Below are 26,596 nucleotides of genomic sequence, written 5' to 3' on the forward strand. Positions count from 1 at the left end.
CCCCCTAATCCAGTTCTGGTGTCCCTTTAGCAATTGGGTCTGAAATAGTAATTTTTGGGTGGAAATAGTAATTTTTCTTGGTTCCTCCGGGACATTTCTGTGAAGTTTCCAGTGCATTTCTGGGGTTCCTTTAATACTTTATCTTGGGGGTGTAAAACACCACTTTTTGAGCCCATTTCGCCGCAAGGGCTTATTTCTCTAAAATTTCCTACAAGAACACAAAATAACACAATAAGTACTTAATCGAGTCTAGCAATACAGAATATTGGGACCAAAATAGACACATAAATGCGTCTATCAAACACGATGGCTAAAAGTTCCTTCTCGGTAGTTGTGTATTTCATTTGGTCATCATTCAGAGTTTTGCTAGCATAATAAATCACATGAAGTAATTTTTTTTCTCGTTGTCCTAAAACGACGCCTATAGCATAATCTGAAGAATCACACATAATCTCAAAGGGTAGGTTCCAGTTAGGTGCCTGGACTATCGGGGCAGTAGTGAGTAAAGTTTTAAGCTTCTCAAAAGCCTCTAAACAAGCATCATCAAAGACAAACTTAACATCTTTTGCAAGCAAATTGCAAAGAGGTCTAGAAATCAAACAAAAATCCTTAATGAATCGATGGTAAAAACCTGCATGCCCTAGGAATGACCTAATATCTTTTATGGTTTTTGGGACCTGTAAAGTCTTAATAAGGTCAACTTTGGCTTTGTCTACCTCTATACCCTTTGAAGAGACGATGTGCCCTAATACAATTCCTGATTTAACCATGAAATGGCATTTTTCCCAATTAAGCACTAATTTTTTTTCCTTACACCTAGTCAACACTAATGTGAAATGATGCAAGCACTCATCGAAAGATGAACCAAACACTGAAAAATCATCCATAAAGACCTCTAAGAACTGTTCTACCATATCAGAAAATATGCTCATCATACAACGCTGAAAAGTTGCAGGGGCATTACATAGCCCGAAAGGCGTGCGTCTATACGCAAAGGTACAGGTAAAGGTGGTTTTCTCTTGGTCTTCTGGGGCAATAACGATCTGATTATAACCGGAGTAGACATCTAAGAAGCAATAGTGACTATGTCTAGCTAATCGCTCTAGCATTTGGTCGATAAAAGGAAGGGGAAAGTGATCCTTCCTTGTGACCTTGTTCAATTTTCTATAGTCAATAGACACACGCCATCCCGTGGTCACTCGGGTTGGGATTAATTCATTATTATCATTCTGGACTACAGTGATACCTGATTTCTTGGGGACAACCTGAACAGGGCTGACCCACTTACTGCCTGAAATTGGGTAAATAATACCCGCATCTAACAACTTAAGCACCTATTTTCGAACTACCTCTTTAATGTTAGGGTTCATTCGACGTTGCATCTCCCTAGAAGGTTTGGAGTCTTCCTCTAAATGAATCTGATGCATACACACAGTAGGACTTATACCCTTAATGTCTGTTATAGTCCACCCTAAAGCTTCCTTATTGTCTTGAAGTACATTTACTAGCCTACTTTCATGATCACTATCCAAATTGGAATCTACAATCACAGGTAAAGTCTCAGATGGGCCTAAAAACACATACTTTAGACTATCGGGTAGTGGTTTAAGGTCCAACTTTGGGGGCTCTTCTAAAGAAGGAATTAGGGTAGTCTCAGAAACTGGTAACGGTTCGAACCTAGCTTTCCATCTATCAGTGTCTAACACAGGGGTAGAATCTAATAGAGCATTCACCTGTTTAATAGTTCTATCGTCGTCAAAATCTAAACCTATATGGGATAGACAACTCTCTAATGGGTCTTCAGACAACATGTTTGGTAATGACTCCTGAATTAAGGCTTCTATCATGTTCACCTCATCAACACATGTGTCATCTAGCTCATGAGGTTGCTTACTGACATTAAAAATGTTCATCTCCATAGTCATATTGCCAAAAGATAAACTCATCACACCATTTCGACATTTAATGATCGCATTAGACGTAGCTAAAAATGGGCGACCTAAGATCACAGGTATCTGGTTCTCTGGGTCAGGGACAGGTTGGGTATCTAGGACCACGAAATCCACTGGATAAATAAACTTGTCGACCTCAATAAGAACATCCTCGATAACACCTCGAGGGATTTTAACAGACCTATCAGCTAAATGTAGTGTCATCTGAGTAGGTTTCATTTCACCAAGTCCTAGATGTAAGTATACATGGAATGGCAGTAAGTTCACACTGGCTCCTAAGTCAAGTAAAGATTTTTCTACCCGGAAGTTACCTATTGTGCAAGCAATGGTAGGAGAACCTGGGTCTTTGTACTTTGGAGTTGTGGTGTTCTGAATGATTGAACTTACATGACTAGCTAAAAAGGCTTTCTTATGGACGCTAAGTTTTCGCTTTCGCGTACACATATCCTTAAGGAACTTGGCATAAGCAGGAATTTGCCTAATTGCATCTAATAAGGGAAGGTTTATGGTAACTTGCTTAAAAACCTCCACTATGTCATTAAAGTTCGATTCCTTCTTTGTTGGTACTAATAGCTGAGGAAATGGGGCTCTAGGCCTAAAATCAGACCTTTCAGGAACCGAATTCACATCATTAGAAACTTTATCAGTCTCTTCAGCTACTGGTCCTGAGAGGTGAGATCCTGAGGGGTGAACTACAGTATGTTCACTATCGGGCATGGTTACCTTATTGTCTACAACTCTACCACTTCTAAGGGTTCTAACAGCATTCAATTGATTCGATGGTTTTGCACCTAATTCATGAGCTCCTCTAGGGTTGGGTTGTGTTTGACTAGGAAACTTACCTTTTTCTCTCAAAGAATCACTTATCAGACCAACCTGGGTTTTTAACTCGGAAATAGCCTGACTATTTTCTTGTCCTATCCTGTTACTAGCTTGTAGACTCTATTCTACGGATAACTGGAATTTTGTAGTTTGCTGAGTTAACAAGGCGAGAGATTCCTCTAAACTTAGGATTTTCTTATCTGACTGATTCTGAAACTGAGCTAGTCCTGAAGGATTCTTAGTATAGCCAAAACCTGGGGGAGCATTAGAATTACTAAACTGACCTTGACTTTGGCCCTTAGACCACGAAAGGTTCGGATGGTTTCTCCAACCAGGATTATAGGTTTCTGAATATGGGTCAATATTTTGACGGTTATCAAATCTAGTGTTATTATCAATAGCATCGGCCTGCTCTTCAATATTCTGGCCTTTCCAAAAAGGCTCCACTCTACCACTAATCTGGCCCACTTCTAAGGCTTCTAACCTTTTTGCTATAGCAACAATTTTGGCATCTGATTCATAGCCTCCTTCCACCCTATTAACATTTCCTCTACTTAAAAGAATTGTTTTCTAGGGTGCCCTACTATTTTCCCATTGCTGGGTTTTTTCGGCGATTTCATTACAAAAATCCATCGCCGCATCAACAGTTTGGTTTTCAAATCCACCAGTGCATAGAGACTCAACCATGGTCGTTGTGAAATAATCTAAACCCTCATAGAGGATCTGAACTAGCCTAACCTTTTCTAAACCATGATGAGGACACTGGGATAATAAATCATTGAACTTTTCCAAATACCTATATAAAGATTCTCCCTCTTGTTGTGAAAATGTGCATATTTGCGTCTTAATAGACGATGTTTTGTGCCTAGGGAAAAACTTATTGAAAAGGGCAGATGTAAGTTGTTCATATGTCTCAATTGACTCGGAGTCCAAACTATACATCCACGACTTGGCCTTATCTTTCAGGGAAAATGGGAATAACCTAAGTTTCAAAGCATCATCATCTAAGCCTCTAATTTTTAGAGTACTACAAATGTCCTCAAAATCCCTAACATGGTAATAAGGGTTTTCATTTTCTTTCCCAAAAAAGATTGGGAGCATCTGTAAGGTCCCAGGTTTCAGTTCATAGGGTGCCTATGTTTCAGCTAACTTAATACACGAAGGACGGTAGTCCTAGTTGGATTCAACAAAACTTTCAAAGTTGTCGTTTCTGGCGCTATCGGAGCAACAGGGATTCTCTCCCCAGTCAAAGAACGTTCAAAAACAGACTCTTCAAAAGTCGGACTTTCTAGATTAAGGTAATCGAGACGCTTCGAACTACTAGGTTTCTCTTTAACAAATCTACCTAGTGCGTCTCTTTTATGTTCAGGCATACAATAGAATTTTCTAAGTTGGAAGGGTAACCAAACACAGATCAAGGACGACTCAACCAAATCAAACCTTTTGATTTCTAGCAAACAAAAAGCATGATGGCTCCACTTAGATTGTTTCTAGACCAGCTACTAATCCTTCGGACGGGAATTCGTTACAATTTAACCAAACCCCTCTGGAATCAATCCGAGTTAACGTAATTTGAATAGAGGCGAGGGAAGCTCGGTGGAGCTTTGATACCCAAGGCCTCACCGGTATTACAAGGCGGCGCAGTCACACATTCAACTTACAGAAACCGTTAAGAACTTTGAAGTATGCTTAAAAGAGTAACCAATATTTTTCGAATGACTTTCCTGTTAAGCTCGTTACCCTATCAGTCTCGTTCTAGTCAAAATTTTAGGCTTAGGTTCGCGTAGGTTACGTGTTCCTAAAGCGGGCAAGAAGAGAACGGCGATGAAATCCGAACCCTTATCTTGTATGGTCAGGCCTTTCCCTTTACTAGAAAAATAAATGTCTGTATTCAGTCCTCAACATATATGCATACGAAGGAGTCCAGTAACTCGCTGACAGGGGATTCGCGAGTGTTTAGAATCTTACCTCCCGTTCCAGACGGGGGATGAATCGGTTGTAGTCGACTCGGGCCACTGACTCCGATGTCTAGTGTACGAACCCAAGGTACAGAGACAATATCGTAATTGTCCTCCTTCTCTGCAAACAGTATATATAATTAAAGTACCCTTCCGTAAGGTAATACAAAAAATAATGTCCCAAAGTCCAAAACTCCAAAAAAAATAAAGAAAAATTACAAAAATAATAAACCCTAATACAGTTTTTTTTTTTTAAAAAAAATAAATAAAATAAACAAACCCTAAACTAAAATTGTCTAAAAAAATAAAATAAAAATAAAATTGTCTTCTTTTCTGTTCTTTTTGCTTTAATCTTTAGCTCCAAGTCTTTATGAAATCACCAAGCTCCTTGGCTCAATTTTCTTTATGATCAAGAACCTGTAGACACAAGATAAATACCCAAAAACATAAAAAAAGACAAAAATAATAAAAATAAAAAAATAAATCTAAAACCCTAAAAACAAGTCCGCGTCGGCGGCGCCAAAATTTGATGTGATTTGTAGATAGTGGTAAAAGTGGTTCGATTCTCAGACTTGTGAAGGATATTAATTAGACTTAAATCCTAATTTTAAAATAGAAAACTCACTAAAAATTATAGCAAACTCAATCAAAGATGATATCAATACTAAAAGAAACACTGAGGCTAAGATTCAACTATTTTCCAAGTTCAAAGTGATTAAACCAATACTTATATTTATGCAATTTTCTTGTTTAATTTGATTCTAAAATATTGCAACAAGTAGATTTTCAAAAGTAATAATTGTAAATACCAAGTATGAAGCATCAAAAGTCTTAGAACTAAGCATACTCCATCAAAATATATCACAATCACTCAAATAAAAATCATATTCAATAATAGTTCAAGGCAAATAATCATATAATTATTGCAAATAAAAAGATAAAATAGAATATACCACTTTTTGTTGGAAAAATAGCTTCCTCTATCGCCTCAGCAGTGGGGTTTAGCTCCTCATATTAATCATGATCTCAAAATATGTGTTTGTTGCTCAAAAGATGATTAAAAGAGTGAAAAATAATAACATAGACTGTTTGCAATAGTGTATTGGTATTGCAAAACAGCTGTTACAATGGAACTGTTACAGAAAAACGGTTGCTTTTTTTATTTGTTCCTTTTTACGTTTCTTTTTGTGTCTTTGATTTACAGGTTCGAAGTGGAATACTAAGGACTTGGGAACAAAAAGCTTAAAGCTAAAAGCTAAAAGAGAAGAAAAAAAAAGACATAATTTTTTTTTAGGATTTAATTTTTTTTTTGTATATAGCTTTTATTTATTTTATTTTAGAATTTGTAAATAGGCTTTATTTTTCATAATTTTTGTAATTTTTGGAATTTTTATTTGGACTTTATTCTGGACTTTTGGACATTTTTTTTAACCCTACAGAAGGGTCTTATTATATAAAAAATTAAAAATAAACTGTTTGCAGAGAAGGACGACGATTACAATATCGTCTCGGCCCCTCGGGTTCGTACATGACATAGGAGTCGTGGCCCGAGTCGACTTCAACGGTTCATCGCCCGTCTGGTACGGGAGGTAAGTCTAATCGAAACACTCGCGAATCCCCTGCAAGCGAGTTACTGTATTCCTTAAGGTGATAATTGTTTGAGGACGAACCGGACTGTTTTTATATTCCTAGTAAAGGGCAAGGCCTGGCCTAAACAAGATAAGGGTTCGGATTTCATCACCGCTCCCTTCTTGCCCGCTTTAGGAGAACAAAACCTAACGCGAACCCAAGCTTTAAAATCTGATTAGAAAGAGACCTATAGGGTATCGAGCTTAACAGGACAATCATTCGAAAAATATTGGTTACTCTTTTAAGCACACCTCAAAGTTCTTGACGGTTTCTGCGAGTTGAATGCGCCGCATTGGACCGGTGAGGTTTTGGGTATCAAAGCTCCACTGAGCTTTCCTCGTCTCGATTCAACTTGCTTTAACTCGGATTGATTCCAGAGGGGTTTGCTTAAATTTTAACGAATTCCCTTTCGAAGGATTAGAAGCTGGTCTAGAAACAATCTAAGTGGAGCCATCATGCTTGTTGTTTGTTAGAAATCTTTAGGTTTGTTGTGGTAAAGTCGAGTCAGCCTGCTGTGTGATTGCTAGAACCTTCCTGTTAGGATTTTTATTTATTTTTGAATTCTTTTTAGTGTATGCCCGATTTTGTTAATAGGGCTTGGAAAAGAGATCCTCTAGGTCGATTGATTAGCGAAAAACCTAGTAGTTCTTCTGATTTAAGCAGGGAGCTCGAAGATTCTTCTTTTGAGAACCCTGTTTTTGGAAACTTCAGTTTTGAGAACCTATCTCTTCGTGATAAAAGTACCCCTAGTACTCCAGTTGTGCCAACGATGGCAACTTTGAAACATTACATGTTCCCAACTAGGACCAACCGAGCTTCGTGCATTAAATTGCCAGCCACTACGGCTAATTTTGAGATAAAACCTAGTATTCTTCAGATGATCCCTATATTCTTAGGAAAGGATGACGAGAACCCTTATTTTCATATTAGGGACTTTGAGGAAATTTGTGGGACAATTAGAATAAAAGACCTTACTGATGAAGTCTTGAAACTTAAAATGTTTCCTTTTTCCTTGAGAGATAAAGCCAAGACCTGGCTGAACAACCTACCATCTGAATCCATTGAAACATGGCAGGAACTTATTGCTGCTTTCTATATGAAATTCTACCCTAAGCATAAAACTGCAGCTGTTAGGCAGAAAATTAGTGCTAGTGTGCAACAAGAGGGAGAGTCTCTTTATAGGTTTTTAGAGCGATTCAATGATCTCTTATCTCAGTGTCCTCACCATGGATTTGATAATATGAAACTCGTACAGATTATTTATGATGGTTTAGACTATTCGACCAAAGCCATGGTTGAGTCTATGTGCGCTGGTGAGTTCACTAGTAAAAATGTTGATGATGCTTTTACCTTCTTAGGAGCTATCGCTGAAAAATCCCAACAGTGGGAATCTTGTGTTGAACCCCCTAAAAGACTCTTGGTCAATAGAAGTAGCACCAATATGGTAGATACGAGTTTTGAGTCAGATGCTAAGTTTGCTGCTTTGTCCAGAAGGTTAGAAGCTTTAGAAATGGGTCAGTCTAAAAATAGGTCCCTTGTTGAACCTAATAGAGCCTCTCAAGTCTCTAGTTGTGGAATAGAGCCCGATAACTCATTCTGGGAAGGTCAGGTTAGTTAAGAGCAAGCTCATGCTGTCTATAACAATGCTAGGTTTGAAAACCGTCAGAAGTTTGACCCCTACTCAGAGACCTACAACCCTGGTTGGAGAACCCATCCTAATTTCTCTTGGTCTAAGGGCCAGAATCAAGGCCAGTCTAGCAATTCTCAGCCTCCCCCAGGTTTTGGTTATACTAAGAACTCTTCAGGTCAGACCCAGAACCCATCTGAGAATAGAATAGCTAGCTTAGAGGAAACCCTTAGTATATTAAGGAAGAGCCCAGGAGATGCTATCACAAAGCCAGGAAATGTAGTAAAAAAGCCAGGGTAACTTTCAAGAGGAAACCAAACAGAATTTTAAGAATAGTGCCCAGTCTTTTGCTAAATTAGAGCTTCAAGTCGGCCAAATAGCTAAGTTTATCAATGAGAGAGAGAGAAGGAAGGTTCCCTAGTCATACTGATCCTAACCCTAGAGGAGAGAAATCGTACAATCATGTGAACTCTGTTACAACCCTTAGGAGTGGGAAAGAAAGTTGATAACAAGGTTGCCATGCCTGATAGGTGAACATGCTATAGTTCACCCGTCTGAGCCAGAGAATGAAGAAGAGACTGATAGAGTCTCTAAAGAGACAATGAGGGTCCTGTTGAGCCCGACTTTGTTCCCATAGCCCCGTTTCTCACAACTGCTAGTTCCGACTAAGAGGGAGTCCAACTTAATGATATATTGGAGGTTTTTAAGCAGGTTAATATCAACCTTCCATTATTAGATGCAATTAGGCAGATTCCCTCTTATGCCAATTCCTTAAGGACTTGTGTACGCGAAAGCGTAAGCTCAGTGTCCAGAGGAAAGCCTTCATGCTAGTCATGTGAGTTCTATTATTCAGAATACCATTACTCCTAAGTATAAAAAACCCAGGGTCCCCGTCCATTTCTGGCACAATAGGTAAATACCGTGTTTGGAGAAAGCGTTGCTTGACTTAGGTGCCAGTGTGTTGAAACTTAATGCCATACCATGTACCTTAACTAGTAGGACTTGGTGAGATGAAAACCTACCTAGATAACACTTCAGTTAGCTGATAGGTCCGTTTAAAGTTCCTCGTGGTGTGATGAGGATGTTCTCATAGAGGTTGACAAGTTTATTTATCCAGTGGATTTTATTATCCTAGATACCCAACTTGTCCCTGACCCAGAGAACCAAATACCAGTGATTTTAGGTCGCCCGTTTTTAGCCACGTCTAATGTGATCATAAACTGTCGAAATGGTATTATGAATCTATCTTTTGGTAATATGACTATTGAGTTGAATATTTTTAATGTCAATAAGCTACATTCTGAGCTAGATGACACGTGCATTGAAGAGGTCAACATGATAGGAACCTTAGTTCCGAAGTCTGTACCAAACACCGAATCGGAAGATCCATTAGAGAGTTGTCTAGCCCGTTTTAGCATGGATTTTGACGATGATAGCAACATTGAACAAGTAAATGCTCTGTTGGATTCTATTCCTATGTTAGATACCGATAGATGGCAATCTAGGTTTGAACCATTACTAGCTACCGAATCTACCTTAAGACCTTATTTCGAAGAGCCTAAAGATCCTCCTAAGTTGGACCCCAATTATGCATTTGTAGGCCCATCTGATATTTTGCCTATAACTTCCAATTTGGATAGTGATCATGAGATTAGGCCAGTAACTGTGCTTCAACACAATAAGGAAACTCTAGGGATGACCATAGAGGATATGAAACATATAAGTCCTATAGCTAGTATACCTCAAAAGAATTTAGAGGATGAACCACCTGATTATAACTCAGAGAAAGCAATTGACCTTTTTCAGGAACCGGATGGTCTAGAAATTAGGAATATTGTGACTAGTTTATCTAGAGACACCCAAAACTCTAAATTTGGGGGTAGTGAACTAGAAGAAGCTCTAGAGTATTTTAAATACTCTCCGGATCCGGAAATTCAAGCCATAGTTAAAGGTCTTACGGAGAATAGTGATTACCCTATATTTGGGGGTAGAGATTGTCAATTATCCCCAGTAGAAGTCCCTAACTTGGGACTCAAGCCTAGTGCATCTGAGGTATTGCTTGAGTCTATTCATACTCCACAACCTGATCCGCCTGATACTGTCCAGGAGAAAATCCATATGTTAGAGACCCGTTTTTCGGATGAATCTGTTTGCCGAGACACTCATATGAAGCCCAAGTGGGCACCTCAGATAAATCCAGTTGTCTTGCGAGAAACTTTAGATCAGGTTGTGCTCTATCTGCTCATTTTTCTTATCTTGATCATTTGTCTCCTATTCGTGGCAGTTCTATTTGGTCTTATGGACCCACAATTGTTTCGACTATTGGTATACGACTTTGGAAGGTGACAATTCTTTTAGAGGTATTTGATGTCTAGCTAATGACTATAAATTTAGCATTTACTGGGAGGCTCCCGCGTTCATGTGATATGGTAATATCCTTCCTTATTTCTTTTCCCTCCAGTGGTAATAGTTTCTCCTTGTTCATGCTTTTATTTCATCTTTAGAACATTGAGGACAATGAAAGATTTAAGTTTGGGGGTATGGGAGAAACTTTTGTGTTGCATTTTTGAAACTTCTAGCGTCACATGGTATCCGGTTAGCTAAGTTTACATACTGTTTCTCACCGAAAAGATAGAAATTGGAATGCTACAGATAACAACTTATTGAGACATTAGAGAAAAAGACATTGAGATCCTTGAAATTCAGGAGAGAACTTGTTCTTTTTAGAGGGTAACCGTGATGGACCTAACCATACATGATGGAAAGGCAAGTAGGTCAGGAAATGCCAGAAAGACAAAGCAACCTCACAAAGTAGTCTTAGTTACTGGATTGCGACTCTCTCTCAGTAGAAACTTATCATCATCAACAAGCGGAGCGACATCAAAATCTATGAATAAAGTGAAGACGTTTTAGGTTTAGAAGCAACAATAGAAGAGAATAATTCAAAAATCAAAGTTGAAGTTATAAGAGCAAATGATATAAGTTGTTAGAATCCATGATACCAAGACATCACAAGTTGCGAAGATCCAAGTTTTGAAAGTCCTTCTCTCATGGCCATGTAAATTTTTGTCTTGTATTTTTTTTTATTTTAGCCAAAAAAAAAAAAAAAAAAAAAAAAAAAAAAAAAAAAAAAAAAAAAAAAAAAAAAAATGAAAAATGAATGAAAAAAAAAATGAAAAATGAATGAAAAATAAAATAAAATGAAACATCATTACGTTCTTTTTGTTCAATAAGGCCATAGGGAAGAAGAAATTTATAAGTCAAGCAAGAAATTGAAGAGAAAAGTTAATTGTCAAGGTTCTATGAGGTTCGAGAGTTTATCATCAACAGTTGAATACCGAAGAAGGCGTTGTTTCTACTGGGCACTGTGAGAGAGTCGAAGAAAGATGCATTTTGGTTGCTTTGTTAGTCTGCTTTCAATCTGACACAAGATCTTTCTAGCACTGGTTTAACTCATCACACGTAATTAGTCCAGCTGTATAGCAGATGTCCCTCTCATTTTTATCTCTCTCCTAATCTTATCCAGCTGAAAAGCAGCGGACGCATCTTACAATGTTTATCTAGCTGTATAGCGGATATCTCTTTATCTAGCAGTCGTGTGGATGTGTCTCCCCTTTTCTTCAGTTAGCTTTAGAGCTGACACCTTTAATTTCTCTGGCATTCTAGTTACTTGGAGATAGGTTGAGAATATGTATATGTCCTCATAGCTCTTTGGATACTTGTGACCAATTAGGAGTACAGGTTTTGTGGGTATATCTCTGGTAAGCCCTCCCGAGACTATAACTCGGCCACTAGGGCCACCTAGGGGTTTAAAGGCTTATTGCATACGCTAAATGCAATCGACGATGCCTGCGACAGTGAGTTAGGGTTTTATTTTGTAGTTTTGATTTGCTCGGGACTAGCAGTCACTGATTTTAAGACCCTAGAATAAGACTGCCCTGAACAACTTAATGTTCTTCAGCTGTTAAACAGTGACACTTTTCTGCGACTGTCTACCGAGGGTCAATGTTCTTCGCATTCTTCTTCTTCAACAGCAGCAGCAGCAGAAACAAAGTTTGGTAAAGCTCTGATTTCTTCTTCTCTGGCTCTCCTTAGGTTCCCAAACTCTCGACACCTCTTCTATATGACCCGAGACATCTATTTATATCAAAAATACCGATTAAATCTCTCCCAAATCTTCCAAAATATCTTTCCTTCTCTTCACGGCCAAGTTGCGACAATTTCTTGTTTTAGGATTTCTACGCGTTTCTGAGCTTTCCTTTTTATTCTAAACTCTTCCTTAGATAGATAAAAATCTTTGGGAAGGTTTACAGCGTTTTAATCACTCTAAAATTCCCTAAAACAGGTCAAACACGTGACTTTCCATATTTTCTTGTTATGAGAAAAATCCGTCGTTTGAGCCCATTCTAATCGATTTAAACACCCATATCAGATTCCTAGACCCATAAGGATTCTATCCTATGAAAATCAGAGGTTTGATCGACCTCAAACTCCTCCAAATCACGATTGCCAAAACTGCTCTTTAACTACACTTTTTTCCCGCCAAAATCCTTTTTTTTAATGTTGAAGATGGTTGCCCCTTATCTAAAGTAGGGGTGCGATTAGAAACTGCCTGGAAATGGCATGCCCATTAGTAATTAGGTTACCCCTTATCCAATTGAGAGTCCGAATAGGAAATGTCCTCCGGGTGCTTTCCGACAACTTTTCGAGCCAATTTTTTTCCAAAAATGTTTATTAGCCAAAAATACCTACAAATGAATAAAACACCATAATAAGTACAAAAATGAGCCCTAACAATATATAGAATCGAGACAAATCGGACACAAAAATGTGTCTATCAGTATGAAGAGATGTAATTTCAAGGTTCATATAATATAAAGAAAAAGAATATTAATCAGGAATCCTCAATCCATTTGATACCAACATGTACATGACATAGTCCAAATAAGAAGCTGAAACTCTCCGACAGAAGTAGCAATACAGTTAAAAAAAATATTTAAAAATTCTAAGGGAAATAACAATGGACCGGGGCTTTCTTCGTTAATTATTTTCACTCCATGAAAATCTACTTGATTTTGGCCGAAGAAATAAAAGTTAAATTGGACAACATAAAAAAGTAAAAGATTAAATGATATGGGTATTAGAAAAGCTAATATAAGAGTACAAATGAATAGAGAACAATCATATTTGAATATCTTTTAACTTCAAAGGAAGAAACAATATCCTTATCACAAAATACGACATTAATGAATAAAAGCAAAAAGAAGTCAAATTGCATATATGACCAAAAAATTTAGGCATGAGGCACCACCATTCTTTTATATGCTAAAAATGTAGATTTTGATTATGAAAGAGATAAAGTTAAAAGAGAATTTAATTTTGAATAAAAGAAATGGTTTCACATTAAATGGGAAAAGTAACTCCCAAATAAATGACATTAAGAGGGTGGAGAGGAAATTCAAAAAGTTATTAAATATGTGGCACAATCTAGATCACTATTTGGATGCTAAAAATGTAAATTGAAAATCTTAAATCTGGGGCTCAATCTCAACCCTTCTTTATATGATAAAAATGTAGATTGAAAAACTTAAATCTAGACCGTCCTTTATGTGTCCCAAATATAGACAACCGTCCATATGGAAAAACACCATTGTCCCTTATAATATAGATATGAAGTATTTATATCCAAAAATTGAATTTATTGCTTTTATTATGTACTTATACTAGGGCATAATTCGTGCCGTAACGGCACATAATCACTTGATACTTCACTGCATTCATTCTTAGTCTAAAACATTGCAATGCAATAACAGCTATTGGAAAAATAATTGAAGTTCAAAATCGATTCCACTTCATCATTATTCACTTAAATATAACATTCCACTGAATGATTCCCTCTAAACACAAAATATGGTGTTCGAATGAAAATCTGGTTTAAATTATACACCATGCTTATAGTACCTAAAAATTATTTCCAGGTAAAAAAAAATTCACCGTTGTGGTACTTTCATTTTGGGAAAATCAAAATCGAACATGACAAGCCTAAACCACCATACTAGTCGTTCCGTCCTGCTTCAGTCACGATGGAGAGGAAGATGGATTGATCTTAGAGGAAGGAAGCAGGAAAGTTTGAGAAATTGACAATGGTATTGAATTGTCTATGTTTGCTATTGAAAATTAGTAAGAATACAGAGCTTTTTAGGTACAAAAGATTGTTCTGTCTTCTGAATAGGTTGAGCGACCTATTTATAGTAGTTTTGGATACACAATCTCATAAGTAGTGGGAGTCGTGAGTTATGGAGAGATGGAGATGATGGGTTAGTGCGAGATAATTTAGGAAAATTTCTGGAAATCTCTTTATGTTGCGCCCACTATTTCTCCAATTGTTGTAACTACCACGCTACCTTAACTTTTTACATGGGGTGTTTCCACGCCACATGTTGTCGTAGACCACAAGACCAATACCCCATGGAGAATCCCTCCATATGACGTATTTTGATCTTTCTTAGGTGTTTTTGACGGATCATAGATCTCATATTACTTAGGCTGAATCATAACCATTAATATGCCATATGTGCTTGTTAGATTGAGGTTGTTATGAAACAACTTATCCAAATCCATCCATGGAATTAGGGCGTGTTCGCGCCTTGTTGTGGCATACCGGAATAGCTTGGCGCGTAGGCGGCTAGTTAATGCGCTACAATTTAGCATGGTATGCTAATGGAATAAAAGTGGCATGGTTCCACACATATTTTATGTCACAACTAAAATGGAGAGAGATAATCCAGGCCATAATCTGCATGCGACATAATGGAGTACTAAATTACTGTGCGACCTTTGATTAGCCTATTGTATGGGGACAAAGTAGTGAATGGTATAGCGGCCCAAAGAGGTAGCGCTCGGACCATGCCATGGCCTGCCAAGGCCGAGATTAGCGCGTGGAGTATTTTCATGACCTTGTCCATATATACCAAGGCCGAGCTTGTAATGGCCCTGGCTACGGTTGCCAAAGCTGTGAACTATGCGCAGGGTTATGCCATGGCCTTGGCCAAAGCTGCCAAGGCCAAAAATGGCGCGCGAGACCATGCCGTGGCTTTGGCCAAATCTGCCAAGGCCGAGAATGAGGTGCGGTAACCTTCCATGGCCTTGGTTATATTTCCAAGGCCGATAATGGCGCGGGGGACCATGTCGTGGCCTTGACCAAAGCTTCCAAGCCCAAGAATGAGGCGTGGGATCCTGTCATGGCCTTGGCCACATTTCCAAGGACGATAATGGCGCGCGGGACGACGTCGTGGCCTTGGTCAAAGCTTCCGAGGCCGAGAATGAGGCGCAAGAACCTTCCATGGCCTTGGACACATTTCCAGGGCCGATAATGGCACGCGGGACCACGTTGTGGCCTTGGCCAAAGCTTCCAAGGCCGAGAATAATGCACGGCTTGCGCTGTGGCGCAGTGGCAGGCACCCCATAGGCCATATTTTGTCAAATTGTGTTATGTACTTTGCCAACATGTTGTGATGCTTGTGATATGACCAACATATAGCCATAACCTTGTGATTTGAGCTTAGGTAAATATGTCAGGCCTGGATTTGGAGGTGTAGTGTTATTTTAGTATAGATTTCGAATACAATAGTATCGCTACAGTATGTTCAAGGAACTCAGACATGGGAGTTTGCAACTTGAGACAATACTGATATGACTATGTGCTAAAACACTATAATTTGGATAACATGTCGATCCAAGAATGACGTTAAATCTCATTCTGATTATGAATAATGCCATGTATATGGCATAAGAGATACGTGCATTGGCGTATATGAAATAACAAGGTTTCTTCTAGGAAAATCCCTGAAATTTGGCATGCGCATACACTTTCAAAATAGCTTTAGGACTACTGAGTCCGTCAATTGAATACACTTTATTTATTCTCTTGCGAAATACAAAATTTTCTTGACATAGATTCAACAACCCTGAGCCATCTTAGGGATTTTCATTATATTCATACAGCTAGGTTCATGCTAATTTACTACAAATACCCTTGTCAAAAACTCACCGTCAACAAAAATGGTTTAAAATTAATGACTGTACATGCAATTGAGCTTAAAAAGAGTAAACAGGTTGTTATAGATGAAGAAAACGTCAATTACAGAACATGAAAAAATATATCTCACATTCTAGCATTCTGCTGCAAGATGGTAATTACGCTATTAAATTTAGAAAAAACTTTTATGAAGGCCATCATTTTTTATGGCATAAAGTGTAAATCATCATTGTTGCTTCCACTCCCATCTCCGGCTTACACAATAGCAATTAGATATCCAAAAGGGAGTCAAATTTTTTAGTGATGCGTGAGCTAATACTGACCTCAAGCGTGGATCCAACAAAATAAGTCACTTTTTCATGATTTAACCTTTTGTGGATGTAGTTTAATTTTCTTGTGTTCCGAGTAAGAAAACACAAAGTTGGAAGTTAATTAGACCATACAGCTGAAACAAAAAAGAAAAAATGTTATGTATGAGCAATAGCAAAGAAAATATTTATGCAGTTCTAATGGAACTTTACCATACACAACAATAATTAAGATTAGGAAAACCATATGTTTTATTATATATACGCTCATCCGTTGCTTTCTAACATTGCAACATGAAGAATGTTTTTATAATGATAACGAATAGTTTTGAGCATTTGAAACCAAAATTATAACATAATGCCACACTAGTAAAAGCAAGTGAAAATGGAATTATACCCACATGTGTATCCTAGTTAGTAAGTTCGAAAGTTTTTCATGGTTAAAAACAGGTCAAAAAGCTTTTATAACCATCTCTGTTAGAGCATTGCTCGGTCAAACTCACAAGTGTTGCTATCTCAAGCTTGTTGTCAATTTTAGTTGTCAAAACTATATCTTGATTTCTAGTCTACAATTAGTTAAGTCTCGTACTAAGATAGAAATGTAGTTGAAAAATAGTGGATCACGACCGTCATCATCGCGTTCTTCCATTTGAAGGCGAAGATCAACTGAAGCTTTTGGAGAACTTCGTCAACAAAGGGTAAGTGAAGAATGAACCACCTATTTCTCAAGATATATTCACTTTTATATCATTTAGACGATATCGCGTAACTAATTAGACTATTATGCATATACAAGAATTTAGTGTCAAGTTTATCTTGATAATTAGTTCTCAAAATATAATGACTAAGCTTGAAAACGCGGGGGTATAACAACCACACCCAATATTTCGTTCGGCAACCTGTATGGACTAAACTCCAATATAATTCCGAGAGCACCAACTTAAAAGTGAGACTCAATAAAGAAAGATATTAAAGAGCTTTATCTTTTTCTCAATACAATCAGTAAATCAACCAGATAGAAATCCGTGAGACTGATTGTTATGAGAATAACTCTGATGGTACCAAAGACCAATGTCCGGGTGTCAATCAAGTCTTATCCAACAAACAAGGTTGGATTTATCAACTATGATTGAAACACGCATAACATGTGATATTTCAATTATATAAACAAATATAATGCAGAAAAGAAATATCACAGACACCAGAAATTTTGTTAACGAGGAAACCGCAAATGCAGAAAAACCCCGGGATCTAGTCCAGATTTGAACACCACACTGTATTAAGCCAGTACAGACTCTAGCCTACTACAAATTAACTTCGAACTGAAATATAGTTGAGCCCTAACCAAATCTCACACCGATTAAGGTACAATCGCGTTCCTTACGCCTCTTGAATCCCAAAAGGACTCAGCGTACTTGATTCCCTTAGCTGATCTCACCCACAACTAAGAGTTGCTGCGACCCAAAGTCGAAGACTTATAAATAAACCCGTCTCCCACAGATAAGTCTATTATGGTTGTTGTTTTCGTCTTAAGATAAAGAGCAAGGTGTACAGGAAACTCAACAAATAATCCGGTCTTATACTCCCGAAGAGCAGCTTAGAAATGTTAGTCACCTCACAATAAGCTAACTGATTAACAGAAGAAGTTATTGCAGAATCACAAGAGTCTGAGACGAAGAACTGTTGCGATTACTTTTTATATCTTACCTATCGGAGATAAATCTCGAGAAAATTTTAGATAAGATTAAACTCAACACGATAGAAAAATTAAGATCAGAATACGCAACTACAGAGAAAATAGTTGGATCAGGATTCACGAATCCCAAATTAAGGCTTCAAGTCATTAACCTAATAATGGTTTTGGAAAACCTAGGTTAATCAAGAATCCAATCTAGTTTGCAACTAGGAAACACGAGAGCGTTTGGATTAGGTTTCCCAGATGCTAGAGTTCAAATCAGGATTGCTTACAATCAAAGCTAAGATAGCTTAGTAATAAAGAAATTGATATTCACCGTTAGATGAACTCCTGATTTAAGATTCAAGTTAAGTCTGCTTAGAAAATAAGCAATCAATCTCCACCGTTAGATGGTATTGACTTGATACACGCAAGTGAAATATACTTATATGAACCATACCTAAACATGTATAACCGTTGACTCAATAACAGTTAACCAAAGTTAGCCATATAAACACTTATAGTTTATCCATATTCATCTAACACTTCTTGATCAAATATGATGATCAATCAATCATGATAGATAACCAAATGAATCTAAATGTGCTTTAAGATAGTTGTTCAAATGTTCACTATCTCATAGAAATATACACGAATAATTTGAAACATATTCGGTTTGGTTTGTAGTTGTACAAAGTACTTATACAAAAACCAATTCATGAACATAATGTCACGGTTTGCAAAACAATTTCAAATACCTTATTTCATTAAAGTTCCAGGGACTTAAGTTCGCAAACGAACCTGAGTTCATGAGTATGAATTGTCATACTTACATATTTTAGAACCTGACCACTGTGTTCGCAAACTGAGTACCCGAACCACAGTTCCGGATCTTTTACAGTTAAACTCGTTCGCAAACACAGTTCGTAAACAAGAGTTCCAGACCTGAACTAGTATTCACAGTTGACATACAAGGTACGTATAATGTGTTATATCCAGACACTGGTAGTAGTTCTAAAACTCTCATTTAATTATTTAAACATCCTTAAAAGCCAACAATGGTAATCTTACACATACCACTAGCTTCAAGTAATTTTCAAGTGATTAATCGATCAATACGAAACTTCCCAAGTTAACATCAAATGATTGTTGTTGTAGTTTTTACAGTGATAAGTAGGGAATTAGTTTCTCGGACTTGGGAAGATATTGATTTTAGACTTAATAAAATAATATAGTAAAAATAGCAAAATTATGCAAAAGAAGGTAACAAGATTAAGAGTTACTAGGACTCAGGATTCCACCAAACTCATATTCTATGGTTCAATTATTAATTCTTTGACAATTATAGCTCCAAAAATAATAATAATTGACTCTAAATCTTTGCCAAGGTCGATTTTATAAAACATTAATTGTAAATGGTAAGCATGAGTTATCAAAACACCTAAGCTAAGCATAACCCATCAAACTAATTTATTTAAAATCATAATTCAAATTATATTAATGCAAAAGTCGTAAAAAGAATTTAATAAAATTACCATAGTGTTGACAATTGGCTTTCTCCGTCATCCCAGTGATGGGGTTTAGCTCCACATGGTGAAAACACGCTCAAAATATTTATTCATAGCTCAAAAGTGTGTTTACAGTGGTAAAAAGAGAGAAGAATAATTAAAACAGGAAACTGCAATATTTATAAGAGTTGCGAATTAACTGTTACAATAAGTTACACTGTCGCAAGAACGACAATTTTGTTTTGTAGCAGATTTCGCGACTGTCTTCTACGGGCTTTTTTTCTTCAACTTCTTCTTCACCAGCAGCAGCGGGGAACTTTTCCTGCGAACTCTGGTTTCTTCTCTACAGCTCTCTGTTATATCCCCTCACTCTCGGCACCCACTCTGTGATTCCCCTACAACCTTTATATAGTCACAACCCTCAAGAAATCTTTGTAATAACTTCAAATATTCTCGCAATCAATTCATTATTCTTCACGGCCATAACACGAGAATAATTTCATGTTTTAACCCTTCCTTTGCATTTCACGCATTGATTTTGAAAAAGAGGGGGTCTAACAACCTCACCCAATATTTCGTTTAACATTCGGTATGGACAAACTCCAATATAATTCCAAGAGAATGAACTAGACAGTCAGACTCAATAAATGGAAATATATCCAAGAGTTGTATCTCTGTTTCACAACGTAATCAGCAAATCAAACATATAGAAACGCGAGCCTGATAATTATGTGAAACAACTTGAACGGTACCAAAGACCAATGTTCAAGTGTCAATCAATTTATATCAACAAACCAAAGGTTGGATTATCTAATTGATTGAACTACGCACAACTTATGATATTTCAATTATATAAACAAATAAAATGCAGAAAAGGAATAACACAGACACCAGAAATTTTGTTAACGAGGAAACCGCAGATGCATAAGAACCCCAGGACCTAGTCTAAATTTGAACCCATAGTGTATTAAGCCGCTACAGATACTAGCCTACTCCAAGTTAACATCGGAATGGAATGTAGTTGAGCCCTAACCAATCTCACACTGATCAAGGTACAGTCGCGTTCCTTACGCCTCTGAATCCCAGCAGGACTCTGTGCACTTGATTCCCTTAGCTGATCTCACCCACAACTAAGAGTTTCTACGACCCAAAGTCGAAGACTTGATAAACCAATCTGTCTCACACAGAAAAGTTTATTGAATAGATAATCTGTCTCCCGCAGAAATACCTAAGAGTTTTGTTCCGTCTTTTGATAAATCAAGGTGAACATGAACCAATTGATACATCACATCAGACTTATATTCCCGAGGAACAGCCTAGTAATATCAATTACCTCACAATAATTTTAATCGTATGGTAGGGAAACAAGATATTGTGGAATCACAAACGATGAGACGAAGATGTTTGTGACTACTTTTTATCTTGCCTATCGGAGATTAAATCTCGAGCAAATCTTAGAGAAGATAGTACTCAATACGATAGAAAACAACAATATCAGAACACACAACTACAAAGAAATAGTTGGGTATGTCTTCACAATCCCGATGAAGTCTTCAAGTCGTTAACCTACAAGGTTTTGGAAAAACCTAAGGTTAAAGGAGAATCAACTCTAGTCGCAACTAGTATCACACAGGAGGTGTGGGGATTAGGTTTCCCAGTTGCTAGAGTTTTCCCTTATATAGTCTTCAAATCAGGGTTTGCAATCAATGTTATCTTGGTAACAAAGCATTCAATATTCACAGTTAGATGAAAACCTGATTAGACTCAAGCTAATATCTTTCAACCGTTAGATCGAACTTAGATTATTACACACAAATGAAAAGTGACTTCATTTAGATACGAGTGACCGTACCTAAACGTGTACACATTGTTGGCCCAACAACAGTTAACTGAAGTTAGCCATATGAACACTTTCATATCTACCTTATTTATCTTAACCATGACTAGTTCAAATGACTCAAATGAAACTAGTTCTAGAGTTGTCTAATTGTTTATATTCAAATAGAAGTATACAAGACAAAATTGAAGCAAGATCGATTTTGATTCACTCGAATCAATTCATGAACATTATAGCCACGGTTTGCAAAAGATTGCATTCCTTAATATATAAATGTATTAGTTTGTGAAAAAACCGTTTTAGAACATAACCTACTCAAGTATGCAAACGGGTACGCACACCTAAGTGGCCGTACTAAGTTTGGGTTCGCCAGTATGCGAACGGGTACGCTTACCTTCCAAACTCATTTGAATTTCTAGGCATGAACTTTACGCCAGTACGCATACGAGTATGCATACTAATTTCACGGACTTTCATCAAACCAACCAGTACACATACGGGTATGCATACTATGGTTCCCGGACATGGAATAACTTGCAACAGTTAGCATACAAATACGCATATTGTTATATATCCAAGCATAGTTATTTGTTATAAACTCTCATTTCAATAATTGAAACATTCTTAGAAGACGACAATAGCTGTATCACACAAACCATTAGCTTCAAAGCAATTTCCAAGTGATCGACTGATCAATATGAAACATTCTGAGTCTACATCAAATGACTGTCTCACAAAAATCATGTAAGATGTTACCAAGCGATTTTCACATGATCATCTTTTGACTTTCATTAAGAATATAAGATGAACTTGGTTAAAGCGAAAGCTTACCAACACATATTTTGAGAAATATGTAAGCGAGTTAAACTCGGCTCGGAATATCAAATGTGTATAATCGAAGTCTATATAGCTATAGGAGACAGAGTAGATAGACATTTGAGCGATAGATGAGTTCAAGTATCCACATACCTTTTGTTGATAAAGTTCCACAAGCTACCCGTAGTATTTCTTCGTCTTCAATCGATGAACGCCGTGAAGTATGATGCTCAACTACATTTTTTATCCTAATCCGAGACTTAGCTATAAGTAGACTAGAAATCAAGACTTATAGTTTTGGAAACTAAACTTGACAATAAGCTTGATATAGCAACGCTTGCGAGTTCGACCGAGCAGTGCTTTAACAATCTCCCCCTTTGTCAATTTTATTGACAAAACTATCAATACATATGGATTACAAAATAAATAAACTTTGTAGCTTCTCATCCAAATGCTTGATTTCCTTGGTTCTTCAACATTAATCGAAATCTTCGTCACTTCCAAGTACTCCAGTGATTCTGAACGTGTTCAACTCATCATCATAGTTGTTGAAGATCTGTAGCGATAACAATGAGAAAACAAATGCTCTCAATCATTGTTATATAGAGTCATAGTATTATTACACAACATCAAAGTCCAATTGTATCACAACTTTGACAACAATACTATGGTGATATGTATCACTCCCTCTTAGTCAATACTTCATCTCACATGAAAACCACTCCCCCTTACATAATGATCCGTAAACCATGTGTATTTGTAGTGTGAACTACACATTAATTCTCCCCCTTTTTGTCAATATAAATTGGCAAATGTACGAAAACTAGTGGGATCATAATGAAATTTTCAGAAAAGAATTTCCTATCTTCTTACGCGGGAATATTTAGGTTTTGAGCTCGTTTAGGGGGTGAAAAAGCCCGATAGTAAAAACTCAGGAAGAATTCAGGAGGAATTTTGTCAGTTTTCAGTCATGACCTAGCTCGCCTTTTAAGCTGCTGCTTTAACGCGATTTGATTGGTTGAAACGGAAAAGGGGTCGGCAGAGAGAAAAATCGGTCATGGCCAGAGTATAGGCTGCGACTTTAGAGCAATTTGATTGGCCGATGGGAAAGGGGGTCGGTAGACAGCAATATGGGCATGTCCGGTTGGTGATAGGCGGCGCCAGTTAGGGCAAACCGACCGACCAAGTGGCACGACCGCGCCTCTCTTGCCGTTGCCTCTATTTTTCGCAGTTTTCCTTTATTTATTGTTTCTCAACTTTTGGTAGGATGTTGCTCCTACTAGTTCCATGATGGACCAATTTCCTAGTTTGCCTAGGTTTAGTCTCGACCGATAGGGATCGAGATATTCTGCAGATGTTTAGGGTAAAAACCTAATTTTTGTAAATTGATAAAATTAGGTAAGAAAAATTGAACTTTGTGAGATGACACAAAATTAATCAATTTTGATGAATTTTACACGTTGATATAAAATCACTATTTTTTATCTTGGAGAGCAGCGCAGCTTGCGCGTCTTTGATTGAGTACCTTCATGCACATCTTAATCCTGACACTTCGGAAAATTCATGCTACTCAGCCGAGAGTGAACATTAATTGTCATATCATGTCAATATTAAAAGTTCAGCTGGGGAACGTAACATAGGATAGATACTCAGCAAGCTCTGCATTAGTGAATAATGCATACGGGAGCTTAAATGAAATTCATTCAATAAATTCCGTAAATATTGAATGACATAGTTCATATGTAAGCAGAGAGGTATAGACGCTCATCAAAGGTCTTGCTGCAACTCTTGATGAAATGTCTGGTAACTGTGATTCTAATGAAGACGTGAAATCAAATGTTACACTTCTTGGTGAAAATATTGATTTTGATAATTGTAGCAATACATACATCAATCTCAATATTCTTTCAAAAGAAAACTCAACCAATCTGGAAGAAAAAATTGACCCATTCTCTGAAAACTCTGTTTTTATTTCAGGATTCACTATGTGTCTAGTTGCATGCACATCACAGATGCCTGAATATTATCCAAGACTGACGTGTTCATTTTGTTCTCTAAAAGGTCATGAACTATCAAAGTGTTACAAGTACAAACACCAATTGAGGCACATCAACAAACTTCAACGAAGAGCAAATCGATTAGAAAATAAGCTTAAACTCGCTCAGAAAACTGCTGAGGTATGTAAGATTTTATCTTCGTCTAAGAACTTAGTTTCCAAAGACAAAACAAGACCATTAGAAAATAAAGTATGGTCAAATCGTTTTGATAGACAGCGGTCTGTGGATTCCTCTCAAGAGGAACATGGTGGACAAATTGTTTTTCACCACAACACAACTTGATTGTGTTGATTGGTAAATCCTGTCTCATGTGCCTGATCAAAAGAGACAAGATTGTGTACCTCTCAGGCTTTAAGAAAAGTCTGTTTTTCTTCTTTTATTATTTTTGTGTCTATCAATAAAGGAGGGTTATTCTCGACAATTATACTCTCTCTAGGGTTCATAGTTGTACGTGCACGAACCTGTTAAAAGGTTGTGTAACCCTACATTCCTTTTTCCTTCTCTGTAACCTCATTTTATCTCAAGACTACTTGTTGAGTTTAAATTGTGATTTCCTCTCACAAACCCATACAACTATGGATACTCCAAGCATGATGTCTTCTGATGGAAATGATGTTAATATGATTGTTAAGCCATCAATCATGAAGGAAAAATAGAAATCTCCATTATCTCCAACCTTGAAAAGAAATAAAAGGAATGTGAGGAAGCCAAGAGCCGTTCCTTCAAATTCTCAGAAGTTTTCTGACGTTCTTGAAGTGATGAAGGGGATGCGAAAGGAGATTCAGCAAATAAAGGCTTTTGTGTATAAGACTCATGAGATTCAGAAGGCCCTGGTTCGACATCAGTCAAGAAGGTTTATAGATATCAACTCCTACCTTAATGAACCTTATATCCCAATGGCTGTTGACGACAAGGAGTTCGGGGACGATAAAGAATTCCTCAAAGGTCTTATTGCCTAGTAGATCTTTTTTTTTATTTAGAAGAATAACTAGAGTTTGGAATATCCATTATTGTGATTACACATAGCTATGTCCAATATTTTCATCTTCATGTTTTTAGATTTATTTGTTTAAATTCTAAAACTGTTTGGAAGATGATTTTTGCAGTATTAATCTTTATTGCAATTTGTTATGGGATATGTATGTTTGCGTCCGTGAACTATGATTGTCCCATACCTTGTCAAAAGTAAAGTCTTTCGTAAGTCGATATTCACGTATTGATAAAAGAATGAATGGAATTTTGACAAATACAAAAGTTAAGCCTATTATGTCAATTATTAATGGAGGATAGGTTAAAATCTTTTGTTTACAAGGATTATGTCTATTGAATGTCGTTATGCGAATAGTGATGGAAATAGAATGAATCCTTGTGTATTCTGCAGTATTGATCTTCCCTGATCCATATTTTTTATATACTGTGTTGTTCCGTAAGGTGTCTTATGTTGAGCACTATCGACTGAGTTGATTATTTTCTTATGATTAGCTTAGTTGTTGCTCCGTGAGGTACTTTATGTCGAGCATGACCAAATAAATTGATTACCTTTTGTGATTAGTTTGGTTGTGTATTCCGATTAGATTAATTATGGGTTCTCTTATGTTTAATCTAATTGAGCATTTTTGAGTCTCCATAAGTTCGCTTATGTTGAGCATTTCCGATTAAATTAATCACAGGTTCTCTTTTGGTTAATTTAATGGAGTATTTTTGGATTCAAATTCATACTCGTATGTGATTTGTTATGTCCAAAGAAATCCTTCTTTTCTTTCGAAATTAAGGTCGCTCTTGTTGTTCTTTCGGGAATGACATTTTATGAGGGAGAGTTCTTAATTGAACTTGTGCTTAATTGCCATATCTTTGTGGGGAGTGCGGTTATGGAATATTATAGGGGTTATCTTGTATCTTTAAACTCTTTGATGAATGCATTTAGCTTCGGCTTTATGATCACATCTAAACAAGATGATATATGCTTTCTTTTGGTCATGAAATATCTCTTTTGGAAATTTCATTAGGATCCCGTTCTTGTACATTTGCCAATTTTATTGACAAAAAGGGAGAGAATTAATATGTAGTTCACACTACAAATACATATGGTTTCGGATCATTATGTAAGAGGGAGTGGTTTCCATGTGAGATGGAGTATTAACTAAGGAGTAGTAATACATATCACAATAGTATTATTGTCAAAGTTGTGATACAATTGAAACTTGATGTTGTGTAATGATACTATAACATTGTATAAAAATGATCGAGAATTATGTTTTCTCATTGTTACAGCTACGTATTTTCAACAACGGTGATGCTGAACTTACAACCTTTGGGATCATTGGAGTACTTGGAATTGACGAAGATTTCAAGTAATGTTGAAGATTAGA

General features: G+C 37.0%; 1 pseudogene; it reads left to right on the forward strand.

Moving 5' to 3' along the window:
* Positions 1-3,519: 3,519 nt before the first annotated feature.
* On the forward strand, positions 3,520-3,619 carry LOC113307141 (annotated as a pseudogene).
* The last annotated feature ends 22,977 nt before the right edge of the window (positions 3,620-26,596 follow it).

This window comes from Papaver somniferum, chromosome 8 (assembly GCF_003573695.1).
Source record: "Papaver somniferum cultivar HN1 chromosome 8, ASM357369v1, whole genome shotgun sequence".
NCBI classification, from domain to species: domain Eukaryota; kingdom Viridiplantae; phylum Streptophyta; class Magnoliopsida; order Ranunculales; family Papaveraceae; genus Papaver; species Papaver somniferum.